Source organism: Hordeum vulgare, chromosome 2H (genome assembly GCF_904849725.1).
Source record: "Hordeum vulgare subsp. vulgare chromosome 2H, MorexV3_pseudomolecules_assembly, whole genome shotgun sequence".
Classification (NCBI taxonomy): domain Eukaryota; kingdom Viridiplantae; phylum Streptophyta; class Magnoliopsida; order Poales; family Poaceae; genus Hordeum; species Hordeum vulgare.
The window spans coordinates 379,107,451-379,129,860 of NC_058519.1; positions in this window are offsets into that span (position 1 = coordinate 379,107,451).

The following is a 22,410-nucleotide window of genomic DNA, read 5'->3' on the forward strand; positions in this document are numbered from 1 at the left end:
TCGAGTATGAGCACATACCTAACTTTTGTTTCTCATGTGTCTGTCTCGGACACTCAGACCTGTTCTGTTCCATGTCGGGGACCCGTGATGAGAAGGTTGATTTACCTTTTAAATCTAGTCTTAGGGCGTCAGAGGATCGCAAGAGAGAAAAATCTGATGATAACTAGTTGAAGGAGAGATATGAGCGGCAACACAACACCATAGAATCACACTCTTTGAGTTCCAAGTAGAAATCTGGGACTGAAGTAAACTCCCTTCTAAAAGTAAATTCACAGAACAAGCACAAGGGAGGACCCCAGGATACACAAATTTATCGTAGGGTTGTTCCTCAACCACTGACGATCACAACACATGGGGAAGTGAACGCTGAGCTTGAGGCGGGAGGGGGGGGGGAGCCGACTACAATCACAAAGAAAAAAACTAGAAATATTGGAGACACCTTCGTTGACAAGGAACCAAATAAGAAGAGGCCAACCCCACCTTCATTTGAATCTTCGGCAACGGCTGCGAGTCAGCTACCCGAACCAATGAATATAATGAGTTGGACCGCCGAGGGCTTGGGAACCCTTTGACAATTAGGGAGCTTCGCAAATTAGTGAAGCAAAAGAAGGGCCCACCCTATTATTTTGCATGGAGACGAAGACGAGGGGCCGACGAGTGGAGAACATGAAAGCTTCTTTTGTTTTTTCTGGTTGTATTGCTCTCGACAGGGACTGGCTTAGTGAAGGCATTGTACTGTTTTGGACAAAAGATTTTAGTGTCACTTTAGAGAACTACGGTTCTTCTCATATTCATATAACCGTGCATGAGAAAAGAAAATAAAACTTGGCGTTTTACGGGTTTATGCGGAGAGACATGGGTGGAAAATAGACACCATAGTCGGCGTTTTATGAGGACCCCATTTGTTGTTTAGCATGAGGCATGGTTACGCATGAGCGATTTTAATGAAACTTTGCATGCGTAAGAGCACTTTGGGGTCAATGCAAGAACGAACGAAAAATGTGCGCATTCTGGGATACAGTGGTAGATTGCGCACTCCAAGATTTGGGATAGCGTGGTGTCCATTCACATGGGATAATAGTTAGCAAGGAGACATGTATATCAAAGCAAGACTCGATCAGTCTCTAGTAAATCAAAATTTCCTTGATCTATTCGAATTCTCAAGCATTAAACACATCAATAGTGTTGGATATGATCATTGTTTTGTGCTTGCGGAATGAAGGACCACAATGGCGACCGGCTGGGCATGTCCACAATACTCATTCTACTATGAAAATGTGTGCGAAACTCATGTCGATTATGATGAGATGGTGTGGGAAGTGTGGCATGTAGGAGACAACCATGAAGGTCTGAAGGGTGTTGTCGACGCCCTAGATGAAGTCTAGAGTAATCTAGGTGCATGGAGCCAGAAAGAATTTGGAAACTTGGCAAAAAGTGTCCGCAAATTACAACAACGGATTGATCATCTAAGACGTTCCTTGTTGGGCCGTGGGCCAACGGAGGAAGAAAAAGAAGCTGCATCATAGCTTCGCGAGGCTTTGAGACAGGAAGAAATGTGGATTAAACGACACTCTCTTGTGATGTGGTTGAAGGAGGGTGACCATAACACTGGATACTTCCAGGCTGAGGCAAAAGAATAAACCAGATTGATTTAGTGGAGAATTCTGATGGACAAACATGATTGAACGAGTGCAAGTTAAGAGGAGATTGCTTGTTTTTATCAATCATTATACCATTCCCAAGGGTATATGCCGATGCATGAGTTGCTATATGTCGTACATCCTCGTGTTTTTGAAGCCACGAATGAAAGCTTAGAGAAAGAGTATGTAGTGGAAGAAGTTAAGCGTTCATTATTTGAGATGGCACCGTCAAAACACCCCGGGTGTTGAAGGATTCACAACATGTTTCTACCAACGACACTAGGATGTCATTGGAAGATGTTACTTTGGTGCCTGGCTTTTTCAATGTTTGTGAGTTACCTTTGGTACTGAATGACACAACAATTACTTTGCCCCTCAAGGTAATAAACCCGCAGAAAATTTCCCAATGCACGCCTATTGCTCTATGTCTGGTTTTGCATAAATTTGCAGTGAAAACAGTAGAAAACTAAGATTATTTGATTCTTGATGAGGTCATCAAAGAGTAACAAAGTGCCTTTGTACCAGGTCTTCTCATCAAAGATAGCGTACATGTGGCATAGAGAGCATCCATGCTATCCGAAGGAGAAAGAAAGGCAAGAACGCTTGTTGTGCCGTAAAACTTGATATGCCCAAAGCCTATATAGGGTGGAATGGCACTATTTGGAGGCCATGTTATCAAAACATGGCTATGGTGGTAGCTTTATCAGATTGATTATGAAGTGTGTGTCCGCAATACGGTTCACCATCACAGTCAACATGGAACTCCTCCCATATTTTAGTCCTACCAGTGGGTTGCGGCAGGGGTGCACGATTTCACCATATCTATTCCTCATTTGTGCTCAAAGCCTCACATAATTGGTGAATAACTACGGGCTTGAATATATTGACAGAGGTATCTAGGTGAGTATCCATGCACTATGGGTCAATCACTTATTTTTCGCTGATGACAGTCTCATCTTTCTCAGCTAGAGTGGATAAAGATCTAATGGCATTCTTCGGATCTATGCTAACTGCCCACGACAGGCAGTAAACCAGGAGAAGAGTTTGGTCTTTTTCAGTGCTAACACATGTCAAGCCCTCTGAGAGCTACTAAAAACTACTCTTGGGATATCTGCAAAGGCGTTCTCTCAGTGCTACTTAGGCCTGCCTAGTGTTATTGGAAGAATCACGAGTGGAATGTTCATTAACATCAATGGATGGATCGGAAGTAAGGTTCAGGGCTGGTGAGAGAGGAATCTGGCATGTGCCATCTGTGAGGCATTGTTGATATCAATCGCAGGCAATTCCTACATATAGCATGAGCTATTTTCAATTGACGATCTTTTTTGCAAGGGTGTATCGTCATGCATGGCAAAATACTGGTGGAATAGCTCTTTGGACAAAGCGATCTTTGCATTGGCTCTCCTGGCCCTGGGAGAAACTAGCATCTTCGAAAGTGAAGGGGGGATGGGTTTTAGGGATTCCCCTTTGTTCAATCGTGCAATGCTTGTCAATCAAGGTTGGTGCATGATGACCCACCGCAACTCCCTGTGTGCAAGAGTGTTGAAAGGCAAGTACTATCCACATACATATTTTTTACACAGCTGATACTCATGATCAACGTTGGGTTTTCATGAAGAGGAACGGGTTATCGCAGCACAATGTGGGTAAGTATTTCCCTCAGTTATGAAACCAAGGTTTATCGAACCAATAGGAATATCAATCCACAACCCTCTTCAGCGGCTGCACACAAAAGAACAAACAACTTGCACCCCTGTCGGAAGACCATATATCTTGTCAAGTTCCATCTCCTTACCATAGTAGCATGTGCTGTAAGGCACCTCAAGACCATACTTCTCTAACAACCTACGCTGAATTTCCTTTGTGCCAATCCCTGGATTTTTTCTGATCCAAGCCATACAAGCATCCACAATCCACCTTCTTTTTGCAGTTCTCAATCTCCCAGATCTGTTCACACTAGGACATGTGTGAGGGTGGGGGTTCACTTTGATATGAAAATAAAACAAATGTTAGTCAAAACAACATTAGTAAAACAAAAAGTCACAATTTTAAAACAAATAGTAGTAAACTAAATAACTAGTACCTAAAATAAAGTGCTCCTCCTCATCAAAGATGCATGCAGCCTCCACTTACATCTGTCATAGGCACATTTAACAGTGAACCTACTCTGGTCACTCTTTAGTGTGATGTACTCAGTTTCAGACTTAATTGAGAATGTTTCAACTGCATTTCTGCAATCAACTGCCTCAGGAAAGAACACACCTTCGTCAATGCTTGGGTTATCTCTATCATACATCATGACAGGTCTATCCTCATCTGCATCCTCAAAAGCTCCTATGTCATGATCCTCTCGCCTCTCATCTTCATCAGTATGTGAAAATTTTGCAGGAATGTAGTCTTCATTTGCTGCATGTTCCTCATTATTTTGCTGTACATAACCTGGATAAAGCTTCTCATCCTCCTCATCAGACAAAATGGGTGCATCAGGCAGTGCTTCCTCCACAACTGGATCAGGATGATCATCTTGTTTCTCAGTGACACTTGGAGCAGTTGGGGTGCTACTAGCACTTGCTGCACTAGTGCCAGGAGCACTAGGAGTATTGCTAGCTCCTGGCCTGGATGCACATGGTCTACCCCTTATTCTTCCTCTTGTCCCTCCAGCAGTTTTCCTAGATGCAGGTGTTTTCTGACACCTTTCTCCTCTCTTTCTCTGAATTACTATAATTTACAAATTGCATGACCTTGTCTCTGCATTTCTTGCAAACATCAAACCTAACTCATCATCACACTGTAGAGGGTTCCAACTCTCCTTTGAACTGTCCCAATATCTTATTTCAAAAACATAAAAAATCCCCATGGATACTTTGCACAAATATTAGCCCTAAAATTATTAAATGAACTACTACTGCTGTTCACAACTAATGGAAATGTGAAGCTGGTTTCTTTTCCTATGGTACTAGCAAAAACTATGACCGTGGTCTCCATTCTAACAGACAGAAAGAATGCAACAACTGGATCCATCCTACAATAATGAACACAACATCTACCATGACTAAATATTCTCTGAATCAAGCCTATGATACTAAGCAAGAGAAGATCTGAGACTTACCCCGCTGGGATCTCCCGTGCACATGCGGTGCCCTTTCCCTTGTCGCCGTGACTGCCACCACAACCGCCTTCAACGCTCCCCCTAACCGATGGCGAGATTTTGTCGCCGTCGATGGTACCACCACCGCCGTGTGCACTTCCCCATGGTTATAGGGACACCGCCTGGCCGTGAGTGCAGCCGTCATCCTCCTGCGCCGATGCGGTTCCCTTCTTATGGCGGCGGTCACTGCCTAGGGTTTCTCCATTCTCCCCCATCGTCTGGAAATGGATGTGGTGGTGCTGCAGACGACGTTGTGGTGGTGGTGCCCCTAGGGTTTATGGATCTGGTGTTGAGGCGCCAACGATCTAGGGTTTGTACAGGGGAGAGAGAGTGACGGGAGGAATGGGGAACAAGAGAGTGAGGGGGAACAAGCGACTGAGCACGAACGGGGGGGGGGGGGGGGGAAGCCGTGTCCAAAATCTAGCGCCGATAGCGGTCAAACAGTGCTGACTGGACGAAACCGTGATGGGAGGGAAAAAGCACAAAGTAACCAAAGTGAGTTGGCCAAGAATGAGGGTTTTCGGAAACTAGGGCCAATCTGCCGAGGGGGACACAACTAAGGGCACCAAATTAATTATCCCTATTTTACATGGCTGGTACTCGTGATCAGCGTTGGGTTTTTCGTGAAGAGGAACGGGTAATCGCATCACAAAGTGGGTAAATATTTCTCTCAGTTATGAAACCAAGGTTTATCAAACCAATAGGAATATCAGTCGAGATCCGTCTTCAACGGCTGCACACAAAAGAACAAACATCTTGCACCCAACGCGGGCAAGAGGGTTGTCAATCCCCTTGGTCTCGTTATTTGCAAGCGAATGAGGTGTGTAGATAATTGTAAAATGCAAAATAAAATAAAAGAAAATAAATGGCAGCAAGGTATTGGAGGTTTTAGCAATATGCCGTGAATATACCCGAGGGCCATAGCTTTCCCTAGTGGCATCTCTCATGAAAATAAGCATACGGTGGGTAAACAAATTACTGTTGGGCAACTGATAGAAGAGCGGATAGTTATGCGATTTTCACGAAAATGATCATTAAAATATAGGCATCACGTCCATAAATAAATAGGCCGACTCCTACCTGCACATATTACTATTACTTCACTTCAAGAGCACTTCTATGCTTGCCTCTCTACGTATTAAGTTCATGGCGAATGGAGTAATGCTTGGAGTAGGATGTCATGATGTAGACAAAGTAAACTGAACTAGTATGAATAAACCACATCGTTTTACCCTTAGTAGCAGCAACACAAAGATGCAACTTATTCCCTTCTGTCACTGGGATATAGAAACTCGCCACGTTGAACCTACTACAACACACCTCTCTCACCGAAGAAATATCAATCTAGTTGGCCAAACTATTTCAATACATCATAGAGAATTGCGAAGCTATCATAATCATGCACATAAGAATCATATTATATATCAGAGGAGACTCAAATATTTATCATGAATAATCTGAACATAAACCCACAATTCATTGGATCCCAACAAACACACCGTACAAAAGAGTTACATCATATGGATCAAAGCGAAGATGCGATGATCATTGAATTGTAGATCGAAGAGAGAGAGAGAGATATGCCATCTAGGTACTGCTATGGACCCGTAGGTGTGTGGTGATGTTGGATCGATAGAAGAGGAGTTTAGAGGGGGTTAAATAGACCACTTTCATAAATTAAAACCATAGCCTTTTACCAACTTTAATGGTAGGCACATTTTAGCGATTCTAACAAGTCTAGTGCACCCTACACATGCTAGTCAACAAATATGACAGTGCAAAGTAAAGACATTGCACATGTAGTAAGGAGTAGAGTTTAGGAAGATCAAACGCAAAGTGGTTGACACGGCAATTTTTGGCATGGTTTTAATAGGTGGTGCTATCGTACGTCCATGTTAGTGGAGACTTCAACCCACGGAGGGTAACAGCTGCGAGAGTCCACGAAGGGCTCCACACACAAGGGGTCCACGAAGAAGCGACCTTGTATATTCCACCATGGCTTACGTCCACACAGGACTAGCCTCACTCATGGTAGATCTTCACGAAGTAGGCGATCTCCTTGCCAGTACAAACTTCTTGGTTCAACTCCACAACACAAAGTAGGAGGCTCCCAAGCAACGCCTAACCAATCTAGGAGGCACCACCCTCCAAAAGGTAATAGATGCAGTAGAACGATGAACTCCATGGTCTTGTGCTTCAAAAGATAGTCTCCTCAACACTCAATCACTATCTCACAGATTTGACAGGGGTAGGAGAGACCGATCTTGTGGAAAGCAACTTGGGGAGGCTAGAGATCAGGTTTAAAATGGTTGGATTGGAATCTCTTGATCTCAACACATGAGTAGGTGGCTCTCTCTCAGAAATATGGATCTAGCAAGTGGGTGTGTGTTTTGAGTGCTTCCTCTATGAATGAGAGGAGATGGATGGGTATATATAGGTATCCCCCAAAATCCAACCATTACAACATTATTTCCCAACTCGGTGACACTGAAATGAATCTTGGTGGTACCAAATTGCACTAAATGTGGCAACTTATGAATTCTCGGTGAGACCGATATATGAATCTCGGTGGTACCGATACGATGACCTAGACAAGTTTCCAAATCTCGGTGAGATCGATTCCAATCTTAGAGATTCCGATTCTTGGAATTTGCTGAACAGAAAGTTGGTCAGTGAATCTCAGTGGCACCGATATGGAAGTTTGTGGTACCGAGAGATTAGGGTTTGGCAAAGGATCTGTGTGGTGGAAAATTGGTAGTGCCGAGTGGAAAATATTTGTGGCACCGATTTTGCTGGTTTAGCTTTGGACACAGATATCTTGTGGGATAATGCTGAGTATTTTTGGTGGCTATCTCTATGCACTCGAGCAGCCAATTCATCATAATACCTCACCCCCTTTTAACAGTATTGGCTTTCCTATGGACTCAAAAGTGATTTCTCACAAATGTAGAATGTAGAGTCTTGTAGCTTGAAGCTTGAGCCAATCCTATTACTTTCCTCATCAAGGATCTTCTCCTCACAATCCTTTAGCCAATGCTCTGTGTGGACTATACCTGAAATGTACTAGGTAAAAGTGTTAGTCCAAGAGACAATGTATGTTGTCATGAATTATCAAAACCACCAAGGGGGCATACGTGCTTTCAATCTCCCCCTTTTTGGTAATTCATGACAACATACAATCAAAGCTTCAATTAAAGATAGGCATTAGAATATGACATATTCGAAAGATACATGACTAGTAATGCATTGTGGAGTATTTATTAAACAATGGGTTGCGAGAGTGACAAAAACTTAAACCCTAGTTTATGTGCTATTCCGTAAGGGGCTGATTTGGATCTCCATGTTTAATGCTATGGTTAGAATTTATTCTTAATACTTTTCTCGTAGTTGCGGATGCTTGCACGAGGGTTAATCATAAGTTGGAGGATTTTCCAAGTAATAAAAGCACCCAAGCACCGATCCACCCACATATCAAATTATCAAAGTACCAACCGCGGTCAACCCGACATGACGAAAGTGACTAGATGAAATTCCCGTGTGCCCTCGAGAATGCTTTGCCTATTATTAGAAACCGTTCTGGCTTGTCCTTTGCCACAAAAGGATTTGGCTACCTTGCCGCACCTATTGTTGCTACTACTACTCGTTACTTGTTACAATTATCTTGCTATCAAACAACTTGTTACCGCTATTTTAGTGCTTGCAGAAATTACCTTGCTGAAACCCGCTTGTCATTTCCTTCTAATCCTCGTTGCGTTCGACACTCTTACTTATCGAAAGGACCACGATTGATCCCCTATACTTGTGGGTCATAATTCACCAAAGACCTATGGGTCCGTAGTTAGTACCTAGATGGCTTTCTCTCTCTCTATGTTCTTTGTTGCCATGATCACCGCGATTGCCGCGGTGATCTATCTTATGTAATCATTCTTCTGCGGTGTGATTTTTTGGATCCAATGAATTGTGGGTTTATGTTTAGATTATTCATGAGATTATATTGAATTACTTAATGGTATTATATATATATGCATGATTATGATAGCTTCATAATTCTCTCTGATCTATTGATTTGGTTTGGCCAACTAGATTGATTTATCTTCAGCGGGAGAGGTGCATTGTAGTGGGTTCTATCTTGCTGTCCTCAATCCCAATGACAGAAACAGAGATGACACGTATTGTATTGCTGAGACTGAGGGTAAAATGATGGGGTTCATTCATATTAATTGGATTTACTTTGTCTACATCATGGCATCATCCTCCAAGCATTACTGTGTTTTCATTTAATACTCTAGATGCATGCTGGATAGCGGTCGATGGGTGACGTAATAGTAGTAGATGCACATAGGAGTCAGTATACATGCTTACAGATGTGATGCCTATATGTAATGATCATTGCCATTAATAAATATTGCATAACTATGCCCTTTTCTTTCAATTGCCCAATAGTAATTTTTTACCCACCGTATGATTTCTAGAGAGATGCTGTAATGCCCCAGAGTGTAACTTGCCATATTTGGAACCTTCATGTGTGGGTCCATGATGTCATTCCCTTGTGAGATATATGCCATGTGTTATTTCATGTGTGATCATACCTTGTCTCCCCTTTGCATTCATGCATCCATATCATTCACGCCTTCATTGTGTTTGTTGTTGTTGTGGATCCATGGGTGTGGCATGTGATGTGATGTGCTATGTGATGATGAAGTGGTGTTTGAAAGTTGGGTTTCAACTATGATAGTTTTCAACTAGGTTCCAAAACCCCCCTTCTTTATTTTCTCAATGCTCAAGATTTACTTGCTCTAACCCTGGTTCAAAAATGTTTATATTTTAGAGTGTTTTCTGGTGGGTGTGGTGCTAGGTCTAATGTGTTTTGAATCTATGTTTGAGAGGGGTAGATATTCACAAAACAAGTTATTTAATTCTGTTTTGTAAATATTTCTTTGCTCCAAAATTTCCCTTTTCATTTTATTTAAAAAGGTCATAATTTCCTTATGACCACGGGCCATTTTTATTTTTATTTTGGATCCATAGATTACCTGGGAGTTTATTTATTTGCTGGTATTTGTTTTAAATAGAAAACCAGTGGACCTTTCTTACCTAGCGCCTCCGACTGGGCCTCCTCCTCCTCGCTGGCCGAGTAGCCTCCTCGCGCGGCAGCCCATACCTCGTCCCTCTCCTCTGACGCCGTCTTCCTCCCCCCGCACCTTTCCATCAGACATTCAGAGAGACGAGACAGAGAGGCCGACGCCGTGGCTCACGGACGTCGAGGCGGCCTCCCTCGCCCCCCTATTTATTCCTTGGCGTCCGAGCCGTGTTCTAGGGTTCCTCCAAGCGCCGCCACCTCTTTTCCCATCTTCCTCCTCCCTCTCCCTCGTCGACAGAAGGTAGGCGAGCTCCTCCTCCGCCATGGCCGATCCTTGATGAGCTCGTCGCCGTCGTAGCCGTACTCCTTCGTCCTCTCCAAGCATTCTAAGAGCACGCGGGACCTCAGGGGAGTCCATTCCCATAGCTGATCGACGACAAACGCCTCTGCTTCCACTACTTCGACGACGACCCCTTCCGCCCGATGACTCCCTCCGCAGTGACTTCTTCCTTGACATCCCCTTCTTCCGCTCCGACAGGCGCGGCCTCCTCGACTAGTGGGTGAGCAGCAGGACTCCTCCCCCTTCCCGTGTCGGTAGATTAAGCGTAGAGCCATAGCAACAACGCCGTATTTCTCTCTGTCGCCGGCGCCGCCGCGTGCTCGTGGAGCAGTAGCTGCAGGGCACCCCTCGTCGAGATTAGTGGTGGAATGGAACTTGGGAGTCCCCTCTTCCTCCCAGCGATGAGTCGTTGTCCAATTCGTAGTGAATCACCGGCGGTGACCTTCCCCTGTTCCGGCCACCGTCGGGCTGTAGCAGATCCAGAGGGGGTTGCTCAAAAGAGCAAAGCCCCCCCTCTGTTAACAATCGAACGCGCAACGCAGTGGCAGTGGAGTGGTTTTGGCTCCGCGCAGGTCGTGGGTTCGAGCCCCCGCAGCGCACCCCTTTTGCTTATATGTTTTCTGGCACAGTAGCAGTAGGGGGAGGACATAACCTGTTTCCTTCCCCTTTGTGTCGAGCCCAGTAGAGGTAGTGCAGTGGTTGTGCTAGTGTGTTGTGTGCAGTAGGTTTGGGGTTCGATCCCCAAGCCATCCCTTTTTATTCCTTTTGCTGTGTTATAGATTGGTTGCTGGTTATATTGCTTGGGCAGCAATATTTGTTGCCTAGGATCTCAAACCAGTAGGTTTCCCCTTGTTTTCAGTTACTGAGCATGTGTAGGGATTTAGCGGTGCTTGTGTATGTGTGTAGGAGGTCATGTGTGTGCAACTTCCATGTGGTGTGTGCTTGTGTGTGTGTGTGTGCAAGTGTGTGTGTGACACTCACATGCCCAAGGCATGGTTTTGCCTTAGTGTGCACTTGTGATGCAAGCTTGTATGTGTGTGTGTGTTAGTGATAGTTGGTGTGAGTGTAAGTATATGTGTGTTTTAGAAACTAGCATGAGTAGGTGTGTGTGCATGGGCACTTGTGATGCTAGCATGTGTGAGTGGGTATGGTGATGTGCTATGGCACACATACATGAGGTCCAACCCTCATGTTCAACATTGGAGTGTGGGTGTGAGCAAGTGCATGTGTATGTGGAGAGGATGAACTAGTGAGTATCACATATGATATGGCACTATTTGAGCTATATTATTCCATGTTGTTTTTCCTTTCAACTTTGTGCCTACATGTTGTATGCAAGACCCTAGGTATTATATATGCTTTTGGGGTAGAATCTTACCAGGAATCCATTGGTGGAATCAGATTTCACTTTGGAACACTTTCTGGAAAAGTCATTTTTCTGTTTTGATGCTATGTTTAGAGCTTGGTGCCATGTGGTGTGATGAGCCCATGGGGATGAAGCCTTGATGTGGGAGTAGTGAGTGAACCCCTTTACAACATGGTGGTTTTGTTTTATGCTTAGGAGTTTGTATGGGCAAGTTGTGCCTTGTCAAAGTAGGCATGTGGCTGAAATTGTCAGCTTGGTGAAAATCTGTGATTTTCACAAAGTGTGAGAAACTGATGTTATTTTCTTCCCTTGTAGTTGTGGTTGCAAAAGCTCATGTGTTGGGAATCAACCCTTGCAATCAACTAGAGAGTTGTAGCTTTTGTGTTTATCTATCTCTCTGTTAAATTTCATGCACTTTCACTTCCTGTAGTTATTGTTTTGGAGGCTGTCAAAATGCTTCAGAGCATAAGCAGCTCGTGAGAATCTGATATTTTCACAAAGTCCCTGAAATCTGTTATTTTTGTCCAAGTTAGCACCTGTAGATCTTTCTGTGTGTAACTCCTTTGTATTATCTTCTTGCTCATGCTTGTATAACTTTTGAATAGCTTTTGCCACATATCTTGTTTGGCACATTTGGGTGGCTATAGGTGCTTTGCATGTTGCTCTCAAACTGCTATGATGCTGTTTAGGACAGATTGCATAGTTTTGTTGTTTTGAAGCTTGTGAGTGCATAGTTGGTGGTGTGGTGAGTTTCTTTGCACCACCCCACCTATACTTGTTTGTTTGATCATGTGGCAACCCGAGAATACTAGAAGTGTGCCATTGGAGTGTGCTTGTGGTAGATTTGATCCGTAGGACGCCGTATCTTGTTTCGTAGTTTCCGGTTGATCCGTAGCTCCGTTCTCAACGTTCTTTATATGTTTTTGCATCGCTTTCTCGTGATGCACCTGTTCATGTCATCTTCATGAATGTCAAGATAGCTTAGAGTGAAGTTACGTCCAGAAGTTGTCTTTTCTTCTCATGCATATGCAAGTGACTAGAATAGAGATGCATGCTACATTCTCATCTCATGCATCATGTGTTTGTCGCATCATGTTGTGTTGTTGTTCATTGGCTGTTATTTTTATCTTGGGTAGCACCGGGATCAGAGAGCGAGTACGTGGATTTGGGAGAGTAAGTGCAGGATGAACAAGAGCAGTTCCAAGCTGAAGACATCATAGGCAAGATGACCGTGACCTTGATACCGTATCTAGATTTGTTATGCTTAGATTCACGTTTCCTTCGATATATGCTTGCTGCCTACCACTTGATATATTTGCCTCCTCATATTGCCATGAAACCCAAACACTTCCCCTCCTAGCTAATGTTGTTTGGCTAAGTAGGCATGCTCAGCTTCTAATGTTAGCGTTGCTAGTTGCAGGTGCGAGCTGTCTCATGTGATAACATGAGAATTTGATACCATTATGTTTTAAACTGCTATTTAATTAATGCACCTATATACTTGGTACATGACGGAAGGCCTAGCCTTTGCCGGGTGATTTGTTCCGTTATTGCTGCCTTAGTTTCCGGCTACCGGTGTTTGATTCCATAACTGATCGCTCCTAACACGTTCGGGGTTGTTATGGGGACCCCCTTGATAAATCATGTAGTGTTAAGACTTGTCCGGCAGGACCCAACATTGGTTTTAATTTTCTAATCACTTAATAATAATTTGCATAGGGAATAGCTACCCCGAGGAATTAATCAACAACCCGGGCCAGTGCTCCTCATGAGTTTTGGTCCAAACTAGAGCACCGTGCGAGGCCATCCCGGGGCAACTCAGGAGATTTCTCTGGCCACCGTACGCTTCGCTTATCCGGCGTGTCCTGAGACTGAGATACACGGCTCTTATCGGGGTTATCGACACGTCGAGAGGTCCTGCTAGTCTTGTCTTACCTTAGCGATATATCTTGCGTATAGGAATCCCGGTGAAGCTTTGGTTCTCCCCAGAGTTGAGGTTTTCCTCTAAGGAATCTGACGAGATCACGAGATTCGTGATAGAGGATTACTTTGCGGCCAGTGACCGTTTGTGATGGACTAGTTGGAGCACCCCTGCAGGGTTTAATCTTTCGGAAAGCCGTGCCCGCTGTTATGTGGCAACATGGATTATTTGTTAACATCTGGTTATAGATAACTTGAACTAATTCTAATAAAACTGTCAACCGTGTGTGTAACCGTGACTGTCCCCTTCGAAGACCTCTCTTCGATCGGGAACATGGTGGGGTTATGTTTGACGTAAGTAGGTGTTCAGGATCACTTAGTGATCATCTAGTCTTCGACCTCTCACGTAGACCGCCACATCTATATCTTTGTTCTTCGTAAGTTAGACACCATAAAGCTTAGGATGCAGCAACCTAAACACTGAACCTTCCTTACCTAATAACTTGACTAGTTTCGGTACCAAGGTCATAGATTGCTGAGTCCCCGTGGCTCACAGATTACTTCAACACCCCCAACAGGTACAAGTACGCCCGACATAGGTGATCCAGATGGCACGCAGCTGGCGTGGCAGTACGATGAGGAGAACGACCGCCTGTACGTGAACTATCCAGAAGACTGAGGCCGTGGTCGTGATCGTGGGCAAGAATGCGGGATAGCATAGCCTTTTCTTATGTTATGTAGTCTGTTGTGGAACTACCTTGTCTGAATAAATGTGTGGATGTAAACTCTGATATTATCTATGTGAGATGGCAAACGATTCCCTATTTGTCATTCTTAAATTATGTATGTGCTATGTTTATCTTGCTTGCGAAATGCATAGATGCGCTTCTTTCCATTTTGGGGCCTCGTCCCCTAAATAGGAAAGGACCGCATCTTAGTCATTACAAGTTGGTAATCAGAGCCTTACGACCATAGGAGCCTTTGTGTGATCGTACTTGGCTGAGTCGAGTCTAGTAAAATGTTTTGAGTCTTAGTTATATCGGAGAGTAGGTTTCTTTTTCTCCTCTTCCATGCTCTGGTGAGGTTCTCGACTTAGGAAATCCTAATTCACTCCTCTTCTCGCTCAAATTTTTTTAGGATCACGCAAGTATTTTGAAATCTATATGATATCGATGTGACGGAGTTCTGTCTTGGTGCCTCCTGTCCGCCTTGATTTCTTTTGGGGAGTTGAGCTCTAGGGGATTCTTGTGCACATCGCCATCATTCAGATTTCTGAGTATCTCAGAACGAAGGATGTTCGTAATTGCTTCAATACTAGTAGTGGCGAGATAACCCCGATGTCCCCAGTACTGGTGCAAATTGTTCGGGAGTACTACCGTACTTTGTATCATTGTGATCACGAGGGTCTGTAATAGATGAAGGTCCGAGATTCTGGTTATGTGTTGACGGATGTGATACATTGGACGGGTTAGTATAGGAGTTGCATGAATATTACTCCTTGTATCCATGTACCAGATTGCATGACCAGATATTTCGGGAATTCATAGGTGGGATATCAAGTAGTGACTTATAGGACAATCTTCCTACAGATGCATGATGTGAGGTTGGGATTCAACATTCAGTGGGTACGTTTGTTCACGGTCGTCTTACATCGGTTCTCGTTGTGTCTTAAAGAGTCCTTGTAGCTTGCTACGGCTCGGGGATGCTTCGTAAGTCGTGTGCACTACCTTGCACAGGATGGCTACTGTAAATTCGAGCTTGTGCGATCTTATCCACAAAGATATCGGATGAAATCTCCATCATATGTTTGTTTTGAGCAGTTCTAGCTCATACTTGTTTGCAAGTGGTCTTAATCAGAATTTTGTCGACAGTCACTTTGAGGAAGCATTCTTACTATTTTGTTCGAGTGCAATTGCTAATATTACTGTTCAGATATTCCTGACTTTTTGATTTAGCTATACCTTCAATTTATTCTGTGGGCTAATGTGTTGTCCGTCTTCAAGATGGCTCCACCAACTCGTCAGAATCCAGGTCGTGAGGGTGCTGAGATGCCGCCACCACCCCTCCACCACCTCCTCCGCCGTCGCCTCCTCCTGCATAGGCTTGGCAAGCGGTGATGGCTACTACAAATGCAAACACTCAGATGCTGATCCAGTTGTTGCAGGAGAGAACTAATCAGCAGCAAGGCAACTTCAACCATGGTGGCAATCAGTTTGCTAATCTGAGTCAGTTCCTGTCAAATCAGCCGAAGACCTTCACGTCGTGTGACTAGCCGTTTGATGCTGAGGATTGGATTCGCGACATGAACAAGCACTTTGAGTGTAGCAATGTCCGTCCAGAGGATTTCTTCAAATTTGCAACATTCCAGCTGAAGGGGAAAGCATCGATCTGGTGGCAGCAGTTGAAGGATTCCAGGGGTGCCAGAGTGATCACTTGGGATGAGTTCCGCAGAGACTTCAGGTCCCACTACATCCCGTCTAGGTTTGTGGAGGAGATGCGTGAGAAGTTCAGGCACTTGAAGCAAGGTGGTAACTCCGTGTACAAGTATAACGTCGAGTTCCACGAGCTATTCCGATATGCCTTGCAGGACATTCCAGATCATAAGAGCAAGATCTATCAGTTCAGAGGTGGTCTGAAAGAGGATTTGCAGCTAGCCCTCGCTTTGCACGATCCTGAGGAGTTAGATAAGTTCTACAACTTGGCTCTTAGGGCTGAGGCAGCTTTGCTCAGGGTGGAGAATTCAAAGACGCGCTTCAGAGATTCCATCTTGTCTTCCTCAACTCAGGTGGTTCAGAAGCAACAGAAATATTGGGCGTCTCCTCCTCCTCCTCGGCACACGCAACAATTCAAGCATTCAGGTGGCCGTGGTTCTTCCCACCCACCCAACCCAGCTTTCCAGCAGAGGTTTCAACAGCAGAAGCAAGGGCCTCCTCAGACACAGTACCGTGAGCCGGCAGATGTCACTTGTCACAAGTGTGGGCAGAAGGGTCACTATGCTAACAAGTGCACTTATCAGTTGCGTCTTCCGCCTCGGCAAACCTCCAAGCAATGCTATCGTGAAGTTCAACCCCAGGTCTGCTAGAGTCAATATGGTGAATGCAGCTGAAGCAGACAACTCCTCAGACGTGATTATGGGTAACCTTTCAGTCAATGATTTTCCTGCTAAAGTCTTGTTTGATTCTGGTGCTTCGCATTGCTTTATGTCAAAGTCATTTTTCATCAAGCATGATTTCCCCTCGACAATTTTGGATAGACCTTTGGGTGTTGTTTCTCCGGGTGCGCAGATGAGGTCAAATTCTGTAGTTCCTGATGTCTCTGTCAAGATGGGCGATTATGCTTTTCTGGCTTCTCCGTATGTCTTGGGCAATTCCGACATTGATTTGATCCTTGGTATGGACTGGTTGGCTATGAAGAAGGTATCAATTGATTCTGAAGCTAAAGAAGTGAAGCTAACTCACTCTTCGGAGGACGTGATTATCTTCGCGACGCGCGATGATACAATTCGTCTATTTTCCTTGAATGAAAAGGGTGAGATTTCTCCAATTTCGCAAGTCCCAGTGGTTTGCGAATATGAAGATCTATTTCCAGAAGAACTGCCAGGAATGCCTCCGCACCGAGAAGTTCAATTCGTTATTGAGCTTGAACCGGGTACTGACCGTGTGTGCAAACGGCCGTACAAGTTGGGTCCAGAAGAGCTGAAGGAACTTAAGAGGCAACTCGATGAGCAGGAGCGTATGGGTCTGATCAGACCAAGCTCTTCTCCTTTGGGCTGTGGAGTGTTGTTTGTCAACAAGAAGGATGGCACGAACCGATTGTGTGTCGATTATCGTCCATTGAACAAGAAGACAATCAGAAACAAGTATCCACTTCCTAACATTAATGAGTTGTTCGAGCAGTTGAAAGGGGCTAAGGTCTTCTCCAAGCTCGATCTCAGGATGGGCTATCATCAAATTCGCATTCGCGAAGAGGATATTCCAAAGACTGCTTTCAGGACAAGTTTTGGCTCATATGAGTATATGGTGATGTATTTTGGTCTGGCAAATGCTCCACCGACATTTTGTCGAATGATGAACTATATCTTCTCCCCGTTCAAGAATGAATTCGTCTTGCTGTATCTCGATGATATTCTGGTCTTTTCGGAAACTGAGGAAGAGCATGAAGAACATCTCAGGCTGGTGCTTGATAAACTAAGAGAGCATAAGTTCTATGCCAAGTTTTCCAAATGTGAGTTCTGGTTGAAAGAAGTTGTCTACCTTGGGCACATCATCTCTGCCGAGGGCATCAAAGTTGATCCGTCGAAGGTGCAGGCCATTGTTGAGTGGGAGCCTCCGCAAAATGTGAAGCAGGTTCGAAGATTTCTCGGGCTTGCAAGCTATTGTAGAAGATTCGTTGAGAACTTCTCCAAGATTGCTAAGCCTCTCTAAAGTCTTCTTCCGAAGGGTGTGAAGTATGTCTGGTCTCCAGAGTGTGAGTTGGCCTTCGACACACTCAAAGAGAAGCTCACCTCTACTCCAGTCTTGGTTCCTCCTGATGACTCCAAATCTTACCAAGTGTTCTGCGATGCCTTTCTTCAAGGTCTTGGTGCTGTGTTGATGCAAGACAAGAAAGTGGTAGCTTATACCTCGAGGCAGTTGAAGCCAAGTGAGAAGAATTATCCCGTGCATGATCTTGAGTTGGCGGCAGTGGTACATGCTCCGATGACTTGGTGACACCTCTTGTTGGAACGAAAGGTTGAAGTGTTCACCGATCACAAGAGTCTCAAGTACATCTTCACCCAGCCTAACCTAAATCTTCGGCAAACTTGTTGGGTGCAAATGCTTCAAAATTTTAATCCGAGCGTTGAGTATACTCCGGGCAAAGCTAATGTCATGGCAGATGCTTTGAGCAGGAAGGCTTACTGCAACAGTCTCATTCTGAAGCCTCTCCAGCCTGACCTTTGTGAATCTTTCAGAAAGCTCAACCTTCAGTTAGTACCTCAGGGATTTCTTGCAAAACTTCAGATCTCTCCTACCTTGGAAGACCAGGTCCGAGCAGCGCAACTTCTTGATGCAATGGTGAAGAAAGTTAAGATTGGCTTGGCAAAGGGAGTTCCAAAATATAAGTGCTTCAGTGTTGATGCCAGAGACACGTTATTCTTTGAGGATCATCTTGTCGTTCCGAAAGGTGATCTCAGAAAGGTTATCATGGAAGAAGCTCATAACTCTCTGCTCTCAATACATCCAGGAAGCTCCAAGATGTATCAGGACTTGAAACAGATCTTCTGGTGGACTCGCATGAAGCGTGAGATTGCTCAATTCGTCAATGAATGTGATGTATGTCGAAGGGTGAGAGCAGAGCATCAATGTCCAGGAGGTCTTTTGCATCCATTGCCCATTCCCGAGTGGAAGTTCGACCATATTGAGGTGGATTTCGTCATCGGGTTTCTGAAGTCCAAGAAGGGTAGCGATGCCATCTTCGTCGTCATCAACAAGTTGAGTGAAGTGGCTCATTTTCTTCCAGTCAAGGAATCCATCTTGGCAGCTCAGCTTGCAGAGCTGTACACTTCCAGGATAGTATCTTTTCATGGCGTGCCTATGTTGATTTCTTCGGATCGCGGAAGTATCTTCACTTCCTAGTTCTGGGACTCTTTTCAGTCTGCTATGGGTACGAAGATACGATTCGGCACAGCTTTTCATCCTCAGACTAGTGAGCAAGTGGAGAGAGTCAATCAGGTCCTTGAGGATATGCTGAGAGCCTGTGTCATTTCTTTTGGCATGAAGTGGGAAGACTGCATGCCTTTCGCTGAGTTCTCGTATAACAACAGTTATCAAGCTAGTTCAGGCAAAGCTCCGTTTGAGATTCTCTATGGCAGGAAGTGTCGTACCCCGCTCAACTGGTCCGAGACTCGTGAGCGTCAGATTCTTGGGAATGACTTGATCGAAGAAGCTGAAGAGATGTGTCGGGTCATTCGGGATAATCTCAGAGCAGCGCAGTCCCGTCAGAAGAGCTACTATGATAGCAAGCATCATGACATGTCTTATGAGCTGGATGACTTCGTCTATCTCAAAGTGTCTCCTATGAAGGGCACACAACGTTTTGGCATCAAAGGCAAGCTTGCTCCTCGTTTCGTTGGTCCTTTCAGAGTTGTTGGCAAGAGAGGCGACCTTGCGTATCAACTTGAGCTTCCTTCCAACTTTGCAAATGTGCATGACGTGTTCCATGTCTCTCAGCTCCGGAGATGCTTCAAGACTCCCGAGCGCACAGGTGCTCCTCAAGACATCGACCTTCAACCCGACCTATCCTATCGTGAGCATCCAATTGCGGTTCTCTTGATGACTAAGCGCAAGACCCGCAACAAGTCAGTCAAATTTCTCAAGGCGCAGTGGTCACATCATTCCGATAAAGAGGCCACTTGGGAACACGAGGATCACCTCCGTTCCGAATTCCCAGAGTTCTTTCAGTCCTAGATCTCGGGACGAGATCTTTTTGTAGTGTTGGAGAGTTTGTAATGCCCCACAGTGTAACTTGCCATATTTGGAATCTTCATGTGTGGGTCCATGATGTCATTGCCTTGTGAGATATATGCCATGTGTTATTTCATGTGTGATCATACCTTGTCTCCCCTTTGCATTCATGCATCTATATCATTCATGCCTTCATTGTGTTTGTTGTTGTTGTGGATCCATGGGTGTGGCATGTGATGTGATGTGCTATGCGATGATGAAGTGGTGTTTGAAAGTTGGGTTTCAACTATGATAGTTTTCAACTAGGTTCCAAAACCCCCCATCTTTATTTTCTCAATGCTCAAGATTTACTTGCTCTAACCCTGGTTCAAAAATGTTTATATTTTAGAGTGTTTTCGGGTGGGTGTGGTGCTAGGTCTAATGTGTTTTGAATCTATGTTTGAGAGAGGTAGATATTCACAAAACAAGTTATTTAATTCTGTTTTGTAAATATTTCTTTGGTCCAAAATTTCCCTTTTCATTTTATTTAAAAAGGTCATAATTTCCTTATGACCAGGGCCATTTTTATTTTTATTTTGGATCCATAGATTACCTAGGATTTTATTTATTTGCTGGTACTTGTTTTAAATAGAAAACCAGTGGGTTTTCCCTTTCTTACCCGGCGCCTCCGAGTGGGCCTCCTCCTCCTCGCTGGCCCAGTAGCCTCCTCGCGCGGCAACCCACTCCTCGTCCCTCTCCTATGACGCCGTCTTCCTCCCCCCCGCACCTTTCCGTCAGACATTCAGAGAGAGCGAGACAGAGAGGCGACGCCGTGGCTCACGGACGTCGAGGCGGCCTCCCTCGCCCCCTATTTATTCCTTGGCGTCCGAGCCGTGTTCTAGCGTTCCTACAAGCGCCGCCACCTCCTTTCCCATCTTCCTCCTCCCTCTACCTGGTCGACAGAAGGTACGCGAGCTCCTCCTCCACCATGCCGGATCCTTGATGAGCTCATCGCGGTCGTTGCCGTACAACTTCGTCCTCTCCAAGCGTTCCAAGAGCACGCGGGACCACAGAGGAGTCCGTTCCCGTAGCTGATCGACGACGAACGCCTCTGTTTCCACTACTTCGACAATGACCCGTTCCGCTCCGACGACTCCCTACGCAACGACTTCTTCCTCGACGTCCCCTTCTTCCTCTCCAACAGGCGCGGCCTCCTTGACCAGTGGGTGAGCAGCAGGACTCCTCCCCCTTCCCTATCGGTAGATCAAGCGTAGAGCCATAGCAATGCCGCCGTATTTCTCTCTGTCGCCGGCGCCGCCGCGTGCTCGTGGAGCAGTAGCTGTAGGGCACCCCTCGTTGATATTAGTGGTGGAATGGAACCGTGGGAGTCCCCTCTTCCTCCCAGCGACGAGCTGTTGTCCAATTCGTAGTGAATCGCCGACGGTGACCTTCCCCTTTTCCGGCCACCATCGGGCTATAGAAGATCCAGAGGGGGTTGCTCAAAAGAGCAAACCCCCCTCTCTGTTAACAATCGAACACGCAGTGCAGTGGCAATGGAGTGGTTTTGGCTGCGCGCAGGTCGGGGGTTCGAGCCCCCGCAGCGCACCCCTTTTGCTTATATGTTTTCTGGCACAGTAGCAACAGGGGGAGGACATAACCTGTTTCCTTCCCCTTTGTGTCGAGCCCAGTAGAGGTAGTGCAGTGGTTGTGCTAGTGTGTTGTGTGCAATAGGTTTGGGGTTCGATCCCCAAGCCATCCCCCTTTTTTATTCCTTTTGCTGTGATATAGATTGGTTGCTGGTTATATTGCTTGAGCAGCAATATTTGTTGCCTAGGATCCCAAACCAGTAGGTTTCCCCTTGTTTTTAGTTAGTGAGCATGTGTAGGGATTTAGCGGTGCTTGTGTATGTGTGTAGGAGGTCATGTGTGTGCAACTTCCATGTGGTGTGTGCTTGTGTGTGTGTGCATGTGTGTGTGTGACACACACATGCCCAAGGCATGGTTTTGCCTTAGTGTGCACTTGTGATGCAAGCTTGTATGTGTGTGTGTTAGTGATAGTTGGTGTGAGTGTAAGTATATGTGTGTTTTAGAAACTAGCATGAGTAGGTGTGTGTGCATGGGCACTTGTGATGCTAGCATGTGTGAGTGGGTATGGTGATGTGCTATGGCACACATACATGAGGTCCAACCCTCATGTTCAACATTGGAGTGTGGGTGTGAGCAAGTGCATGTGTATGTGGAGAGGATGAACTAGTGAGTATCACATATGATATGGCACTATTTGAGCTATATGATTCCATGTTTTTTTCCTTTAAACTTTGTGCCTACATGTTGTATGCAAGACCCTAGGTATTATATATGTTTTTGGGGTAAAATCTTACCAGGAATCCATTGGTCGAATCAGATTTCACTTTGGAACACTTTCTAGAAAAGTCATTTTTCTCTTTTGATGCTATGTTTAGAGTTGGTGCCATGTGGTGTGATGAGCCCATGGG